This window comes from Nanorana parkeri, unplaced genomic scaffold (genome assembly GCF_000935625.1).
Source record: "Nanorana parkeri isolate BGI_ZX_2015 unplaced genomic scaffold, ASM93562v1 scaffold947, whole genome shotgun sequence".
Taxonomy (NCBI): domain Eukaryota; kingdom Metazoa; phylum Chordata; class Amphibia; order Anura; family Dicroglossidae; genus Nanorana; species Nanorana parkeri.
In genome coordinates, this window is record NW_017307215.1 from 73,147 (window position 1) to 82,356 (window position 9,210).

At 44.8% G+C, this 9,210-nt stretch overlaps 1 long non-coding RNA gene across 1 annotated transcript; it reads right to left on the minus strand.

Moving 5' to 3' along the window:
* Positions 1 to 911: 911 nt before the first annotated feature.
* Positions 912 to 4,766, minus strand: LOC108795215. The gene is made up of 3 exons (XR_001941744.1): positions 4,490 to 4,766; positions 2,465 to 2,466; positions 912 to 922 (listed from the first exon to the last, which is right to left on the minus strand). It is a non-coding gene; the product is annotated as an uncharacterized LOC108795215 (long non-coding RNA).
* Positions 4,767 to 9,210: the final 4,444 nt, after the last annotated feature.

Here is a 9,210-nt window from a genome sequence, read left to right on the forward strand (position 1 = left end):
AGAGATAAGACAAGAGAGCAATAATTTGTTTTGTGAGCTGTTTGGGTGACGCTGCAATGGTGGAGCGGTGGGGGCTGGGGGGGATTTGATTGAGGAGCCCCCCCACACGTTCCTTGCTTTATGGTGCTGTGCCTTCTCTGACTGTACGAGTGTCTTGTTAGCAACCCGCAATGTGCAAATCCTATCGTCATTACTCCATGATAACCGATATCGCTTAGCTGCAAACAAAAAAAAAAAGTTATATTTTGGAGGTGGCGGGAGGCGCTCTCCCCTACCTGGGTGCATCTTGAATACCAATCCGCTTTTAATAGGCCACCTTGATTAAACGTGTGTTGTAAAGGCTTATGCCGCCCATGGGCCCCCCACCACCTTCCTGGGTGATCAACGTGTGTTGTAAAAGCTTCTGCCGCCCTTGGGTGCCCCACCACCGTCTTGGGTGATCAACGTGTGTTGTAAAGGCTTCTGCCGCCCATGGGCACCCAACCACCGTCTTGGGTGATCAATGTGTGTTGTAAAGGCTTCTGCCGCCCATGGGTGCCCAACCACCTTCAAGGGTGATCAACGTGTGTTGTAAAGGCTTCTGCCACCCATGGGCGCCCAACCACCTTCAAGGGTGATCAACGTGTGTTGTAAAGGCCTCTGCCGCTCATGGGCACCCAACCACCTTCAAGGGTGATCAAGGTGTGTTGTAAAGGCTTCTGCCACCCATGGGCGCCCAACCACCTTCAAGGGTGATTAACGTATGTTGTAAAGGCTTCTGCCGCCCAGGGGCGCCCCGCCACCTTCCTGGACAATAAACGTGCGTTGTAGATGTTCCACAAACCATGCTGGGGCTTTGCAGGTCTACATCAACCGATGTGTCACTGGTTTTGAAATGACTTGTATGTAAAAGTGACCTCTCATAACATAACTTGTGTTATTGCTTTACAGCGCATCGTGATGGTGCCCGTACACCACAAATGATCCTGTACAGTGATCGGAAATCTTATCTTCTGGTCCGATTTAACAAAAAAAACTAGCTTCACTTCCTTTTTAGAGGGAAGGGGATTGCCCTGTTCCTGCATGAGCTGTGCAGGGTCAGTATGATGTAGTACATGGTGCAGGCACAGAATCGCATTTTGTGAGGGTGTTGGGTACTAGGTGATAATTGGTTGTATTTGGTGATTTCAGTTCCATGTTTTCAATACCATTTTCTGATCATTTAAGCCATTGACATCCTTAAACCAGACCCCCCTTCCCTCCCCCCAACTAATCAACCTATAAATTATTTTATTCTTTCCAGTGATTGGGTAGTTTGGAGAGCCAGTTTTAGATGGTGAATAGAATGGAGGTTAGTAAGGGCAGGACCCTGTGTGCGTTGTTGGGCGCCTTTTTTTTTTTTGGGTGGCAATATGGGTAATAAATGTGAGCAGCGCGGGCTCCCGTGTGTAGTGTGCTGGAGCTGATTTTTTTTTTCTTTGTTATTTAAATTATTATTGAATGTTTTTGTTCTTTTCGGGGTAACGGGGACACATTACTGCACTCTACATGCCAAGCCTGTGTCTGGTGGTGGTCAGCTGGGCTTGAAGAGGTGACTGGGTCACCACTATATCCACTGTGAGCCCACCCCCACGGAGGTGTTTAAGGGAAACCTCCCCATTCCTCTTAAGACATGGTGTGTGTGTGGTACTTGAGATGCAACTGATTAAAAGCACTTTTGTAAATTTTTAAAGGTTGAAGGGGGGGAACTCCCACCCTTAATTTCAGTTTGGGCGGATTACTAAGTCCGTGGGACCCCAGTGGTGATATCTCTACACATGTTCGCTCTTTGCTCTGAATCTTCACTTGTTTTATGTTACGGAGCATGCAGCGAAAGGTGTGAAACTCTTGTGCCTGGCTATAGGACACCAGGGCCGGACGACCGTGAGATCTCACCACTGGAGTCCCCCGAGCAGTCCTTCGGTTGCCATCTGCAAGTGAAATACCATAATTGGGTGGGCTTACCCTTTAATGACACCATAAAGGATAAGCAACTTCTATCAGGCGATAACAGATTTCTTTCTTATCCATTCCTGTGTCAGTAATGTGTCACCCCAGTAATAGAAAATAATTTACTTATTTAATTTTCGTTGTTTTGGACCAAGAACCCTCTGGAAGTTTCTTCCTTCCAGAGAATTGCCTATTTTTGTATTCCCCCCAACCCATCCCACCTCTGTACAGTTTACAGACCATGATAAGTGATAAGGACAGGAGGGGGTTAATATGACAAGGTTGTAGCACTCCGGAAAGTTTCCTAACCTACTGTCTGATATTCCTCGCGACACGCCACGCGGCTCCGAAGGCCAATTTCTGCTTCTGAAAGGTTTGCACGCTCTCTCTCGCACTGTAGAACGACGGTGTTGTGAGGGCCGTACTCTATAAACGCTCTTTCTTGGCTGACCAAAATTCATTTTGTTTTTGACGGGGTGGATCTTTTCTTTCAAACGTCTGACACTATTGCTTGAACAAGGCAGGATTTTAAAACAAAACAAAACTCGGAGTTCAACTAACTGAGCATTGTAGGTCACCGATAAACACTAGGAGTAAACAGAAAAGGTGGTCGCACTCTGATAACATCAATAGCAAAGCTTTATTGTTCTGGGCAAGATCAGTAAAGGTCCCTGCACAGACCCTCCTCACTGACACATTTTTCACAGAAGTTGTGGAGGACTGAGCCCTTTCCGGGTGAAACGCGGCAACTCGGGAGCATGTGGGTGAAAAGTTTTGTGATCTTGCCCAGGACAATAAAGCTGTGCTATTGTTGAAGTCATAGGTTGGCCCTTCTATTTGTTACACGTAGGGAGTGCTTGACTTCTACGGAGACGGGTGGACCATGGCCTTGTGATTGGAGGCTTTCCCTGGTGTCCATAAACACTAGAAGGATGCGGTCCTCTCCAGCACGCAGCTGGTGGGGATCATTCATCCATGGAAAACCTAATACGTGTTTCAATACATAACGGCCTGAACTGAATTAAAAATCTTTGCGATCAGAAAGCTCCAGCCATTCTCCATTGTATACGAGTCGGAATTCCTTTGCAACAGGTGACACTTCATTGCAAGGAGCAATAGCTCACCCAGAGGGTTGCAGTGTTAGCATGTGATTGGACGATGGCATTTTGACAAAAAGTCAACTGCTGACTGGCGTTTAGTGGAATCCCATCTACCAACCAATAAAAAAATTCTGGCTGATATTTTCAGTTTGAATAGCTTGGTTGAACATTTTTTTGGCTGTTGCTTTTTGATAAGCAACCCCCCGGGTTTCCAGACCAGGAGCCCACAATAGTGTCCCACCGCAACTGCTCCTCAATATGAGTGACACTGCTGCAGATGACTAAGCAGCAACCGTCCATGGGTGCTCATCAGGGTCCCGCCTCTGCTTTTTCTTTCCTATAGTTTTATTGGCATTAACCCGGGTAACTTCTTCGTCAGACGTGACTCCGCTCTGCTGCGTTTCGCCATCTGGGCTTAGTCCTTGAGAAGCATTTTCCAAAAAAGTAGATCTGTAGAAAATATTAATAATACATCAAAACAACTGCGCTTGCTGTATTTTTTTTTCTTGAAGGCGATTCGCTGGTCATCCGACCAGCTTTATCAATTTAGAAATGAGAAAACTAATCAGCTGAACAGTGAAACGTCAAGAAAAAAAAAAAAGTCAACTCCGGTGGTTTATTTTTCTCCGGATATACCATGACCTGGACGAATGAGAACCTTCACAGGCCTTTTCCAAAAAGTTCCTCCTCGCTTGAAGCTCTTCATCAGAAATTGTGATCATCATACGATTCATAAAATCGTATTTAAAAAAAGGTTCCAAAACGAGTCCTAATCGGTATCTTCTGTGGCTGATTTATGAAAAGGGCGGGTGATGGTTTTGCATCCACCAATTTACGCGTTTCACAAAGCTGAGCAATCTGTTTTCCCATAATATCGACTAAGGTAAAATATCCCAGAGATATTTTGTAGATGGATTTCACCCCAAAATTCACACCATCCCCTAATTATACCATAATCCTTCATTTTTGTTATTCAAAAACTTCTAATTTAAAAAAGAAAAAAAAAAAGTTCCAAAACGAGTCCCTATCGGTATCTTCTCTGGTTTTTGCAGCAACAAGTTTACGCGTTTCACTGAGCTTCTGAGCAATCTCTCTCCTCGTTTTCCCTCATATCAACCAAGGTAAAATATCCCGGAGATATTTTGTAGACGGATTTCACCCCAAAATTCACACCACCCCCTAACTATACCATAATCCTTAATTTTTTTTTTAAATTCAAAAACTTCTAATTTAAAAAAGAAAATTGCCATTTTTATATATTTTTGTTTTTATTTCGTGCTTTAGAATAACCACTTTCCGTGTAGAACCTACAGCAGGCTGTGGTCAGCTGACCCCCCCCCCTCAAGTGGTAAAAAAAATGCTCATCCAAGAATGTTTAGCGTGGGTAGTTTTTTGGCCCTCACAGTTAGAGCGGAGTATACGGTGCGACGGAGGGCGGTTCTTGTGCAGTATATAGCGTACAGCTAATAAATATTACACTATATAATTCTATATGATATATTCACACACCAGGCTTTTCTATTTCTGTGTTTTTTTTCTTAGATTTTTTTTGTTTTTTTAATTCTAACCACCCCGCCACTCGTCTGACCGTTCGGTATCCAATGGCGGAGGGGGCCGGACCCCCCGCGTTTGGGGTCCCCCGAGGTTTGCATTGTGTACATACGTGTGTTTGTTGGCGATCTCTGTATATAAAACAGTTTTTTTGTCTGCTGGTTTTTAGGGTCTGAATTTATAAAAACTGCAAATTCCAAAGCCATACAGTAAGCGGGATGATGTGTAAAAATAAAAAATATTGATGAAAGTCAGACCGCCCTCTTCCCCAACCCGCCGGTCACATGACGGCGGCTGCTCAGGACCGCTCTTTGCCAATGTACGGCACGATGTGTCCGGAGCTCCCCTTTCCCCCGGCGATAGCGGCAGGTTGTGTTTTGTGTATCGGCTATCGGAGAATATAAAGGGGCCTATTTATAAGGGTCTTGTGGGAAGTTTTTCCAGTTCATTCACCATGAGTGAATATATTACAGTGATATCTGGATAATTCAGGACATATAAAGGGCTTTCTGGCCTTTTGATTTTTACTAAATTTTGTTCATTTTCATCCTAAATCTATCTATCTACACAACATACCTGAAGTCGTGCCGCTCACAAAGCAGGTGCAAGACAACAGCAGGGGCTCCGCACCCAAAGAAGGAAGCTGGCTGCACTCCAGAAGCTTCAAGCGCTGACCATCTTTATTGATCCGGACATAGTGAACAAAGTCCCCTCCTCCACAGATGCATTTCACCCACTAGTCTGGGCCTAACTGTAGCGGTTAGGGGGTAAAATGCGTCAAGTGAGGAGGCGCTGGTTCCAGATGGGGACTCTGTCCAGATCAATAAAGCTTGTCACCGTTTGAATCTTCTGGAGTGCATCAAGCTTCCTTGGACTTGCCCCTTATATATTTTTTTACTTTGACATCCCAACATCAACTGTAAAACTTGATCCTTTTTCATAAGGCGTACATTGAGGAAATGAAAGTCCGGTTCTGTTGCCAGCTACTTAAAGGTTCCAAAACGAGTCCTAATCGGTATCTTCTGTGGCTGATTTATGAAAAGGGCGGGTGATGGTTTTGCATCCACCAATTTACGCGTTTCACAAAGCTGCGCAATCTGTTTTCCCATAATATCGACTAAGGTAAAATATCCCAGAGATATTTTGTAGATGGATTTCACCCCAAAATTCACACCATCCCCTAATTATACCATAATCCTTCATTTTTGTTATTCAAAAACTTCTAATTTAAAAAAGAAAAAAAAAAAAAAACTTCTAATTTAAAAAAAGAAAAAAAAAAGTTCCAAAACGAGTCCCTATCGGTATCTTCTCTGGTTTTTGCAGCAACAAGTTTACGCGTTTCACTGAGCTTCTGAGCAATCTCTCTCCTCGTTTTCCCTCATATCAACCAAGGTAAAATATCCCGGAGATATTTTGTAGACGGATTTCACCCCAAAATTCACACCACCCCCTAACTATACCATAATCCTTAATTTTTTTTTTAAATTCAAAAACTTCTAATTTAAAAAAGAAAATTGCCATTTTTATATATTTTTGTTTTTATTTCGTGCTTTAGAATAACCACTTTCCGTGTAGAACCTACAGCAGGCTGTGGTCAGCTGACCCCCCCCCTCAAGTCGTCCTCATCCAAGAATGTTTAGCGTGGGTAGTTTTTTGGCCCTCACAGTTAGAGCGGAGTATACGGTGCGACGGAGGGCGGTTCTTGTGCAGTATATAGCGTACAGCTAATAAATATTACACTATATAATTCTATATGATATATTCACACACCAGGCTTTTCTATTTCTGTGTTTTTTTTCTTAGATTTTTTTTGTTTTTTTAATTCTAACCACCCCGCCACTCGTCTGACCGTTCGGTATCCAATGGCGGAGGGGGCCGGACCCCCCGCGTTTGGGGTCCCCCGAGGTTTGCATTGTGTACATACGTGTGTTTGTTGGCGATCTCTGTATATAAAACAGTTTTTTTGTCTGCTGGTTTTTAGGGTCTGAATTTATAAAAACTGCAAATTCCAAAGCCATACAGTAAGCGGGATGATGTGTAAAAATAAAAAATATTGATGAAAGTCAGACCGCCCTCTTCCCCAACCCGCCGGTCACATGACGGCGGCTGCTCAGGACCGCTCTTTGCCAATGTACGGCACGATGTGTCCGGAGCTCCCCTTTCCCCCGGCGATAGCGGCAGGTTGTGTTTTGTGTATCGGCTATCGGAGAATATAAAGGGGCCTATTTATAAGGGTCTTGTGGGAAGTTTTTCCAGTTCATTCACCATGAGTGAATATATTACAGTGATATCTGGATAATTCAGGACATATAAAGGGCTTTCTGGCCTTTTGATTTTTACTAAATTTTGTTCATTTTCATCCTAAATCTATCTATCTACACAACATACCTGAAGTCGTGCCGCTCACAAAGCAGGTGCAAGACAACAGCAGGGGCTCCGCACCCAAAGAAGGAAGCTGGCTGCACTCCAGAAGCTTCAAGCGCTGACCATCTTTATTGATCCGGACATAGTGAACAAAGTTCCCTCCTCCACAGATGCATTTCACCCACTAGTCTGGGCCTAACTGTAGCGGTTAGGGGGTAAAATGCGTCAAGTGAGGAGGCGCTGGTTCCAGATGGGGACTCTGTCCAGATCAATAAAGCTTGTCACCGTTTGAATCTTCTGGAGTGCATCAAGCTTCCTTGGACTTGCCCCTTATATATTTTTTTACTTTGACATCCCAACATCAACTGTAAAACTTGATCCTTTTTCATAAGGCGTACATTGAGGAAATGAAAGTCCGGTTCTGTTGCCAGCTACTTATAAATAGGCCCCAATGTAAGCTATTTGCACTCTAGTCTAATGCACCGGGGCCCCTAATGCACACGGGCTCTCATCTTGTATATACACAGGTGGGATATTTCTGTGTAGTCTCCTCCCTACGCCCGATACACAAATCCTTCACACGCGTACGTGTCACGCTTTACAGCCAGCCAGGGACCGGTGGTGGTGCCGCCGCCGCAGGACCTCTTAGAGAGAGCAGTTGTGTTGTGTGTGGATGTCGGGATGATTGGCGGCTTCGTGCGGTTCTAGACTGGGCTGGTACAATCCGGAACTTCTCCCAGTTTCGGGATGGGCCGGGCCGGCCAGGGGGGACACGGTGGACCTGGGTGTGCTCGCTTTTAGCCCCCTCGTCCCCTTTTGTCTTTCTGTCCTTGCACTAAACAAATTGACCCGGCGTGGCCCGAGGCCGGGAGAAGGTGCTGCGGGTGGGGGTGGTGGCGAGAGGTGTGCCTTCCCTTATTGAAAACACTTTTACTTGAAGTTCTACACTGGTGTGACAAAGAGGGAATATTAAGATTATTTAATTTTGTTTTTTTTTGCTTATTTTTCTGTTTTTGCTTTTTTAATGAAGGCTGATGGAAAAAATAATAAAAATATAATAAAAAAAACATTTAAGGAAAATTTTCTTGACTCTTTTTTTTACAAATCTATATATACATATGGTGTTATAAATGGCACGCAGAGACAGGCATCACAGGTAAGGATCATGTTAGCAGGGGAAGTATTTTCCCGCTGCATGCACACGGGTGCTGTAGATCAGAATCATGATAGTGAGGGAAGTATTTTCCCCATGCACACACAACTTCCAGATGGCCGTGACAACTGAAGGATGATATGATACAAGAAAATCTGACAGCTGCTAGAGGTAAACCCGATCGCTGAACTCTCATACGATGTACATTTCTAATCTCTGGTGATCCTGCTGTGGAGGTCCTTGTTCAGGCACTTCCTGTTATAGGGTGACAATGCTATGTCCCAGTCTTCCAATTGTCCTCCCACTTTGTCAACATCACACGGGCTTCCAATGGAGACTGCAAGTTTCAACACACACTGCACAGGCATGGTCCGCTGCTGTCGCCACTCTGAGAAATGAAATGTAGTCGTTAGAATGTAGACAGGAAGTGGCTGCAAAGAAGCTGTGGGTGAGCTGCAGCACAGAGATGCAACAAAGATTTCAAAAACAGGAGTTTACTGAAACATGGCTGTGCGGCATAAGGGCACCTGATCCCCCATATCCTAGCCATGTCGCAAGCTTCGATGGCTTTCAGTGCACTCTCCATCCTACCAGCAGAATGGCTGCTTTCATGGACACGAAGTCATTTGCCCTTTAACCCTGGATTGGAAGTCCCAGCATGAAACTATTATACAATGAGAGGAATTGTTAGTAGACGGCGCCATCTGCTGGCAAAGCTGGGAAGTGCAGAGTCACTTGTATTGACTGGAGCTGTGCTGACGGCGCCACCTAGTGAGTGAAAGTGAAAGGACGGCTGTTTGGAAGTTCAGCGTTGCCGTCTTAACGTGGAAGATATTTGGATGTCATCACTTCCATCACAGATCCCAAAAACGAAAACCAGGGACGCGCGGTTGGCCACTCGCTCTGTGGCTCGGCCCTCTATCCTGACAATGTTATAAAATGATCTGCGCTGGCACTTTAATGTATCTTGACTCGCGGCACGCAGAGGGCGTCCTTGTCCTTTCCAGCAAAGAGTCATGGCTATTAGATCAAGAGGACCCCCAAATCCCACCTCCCCCCGCAATGTCCTAGATA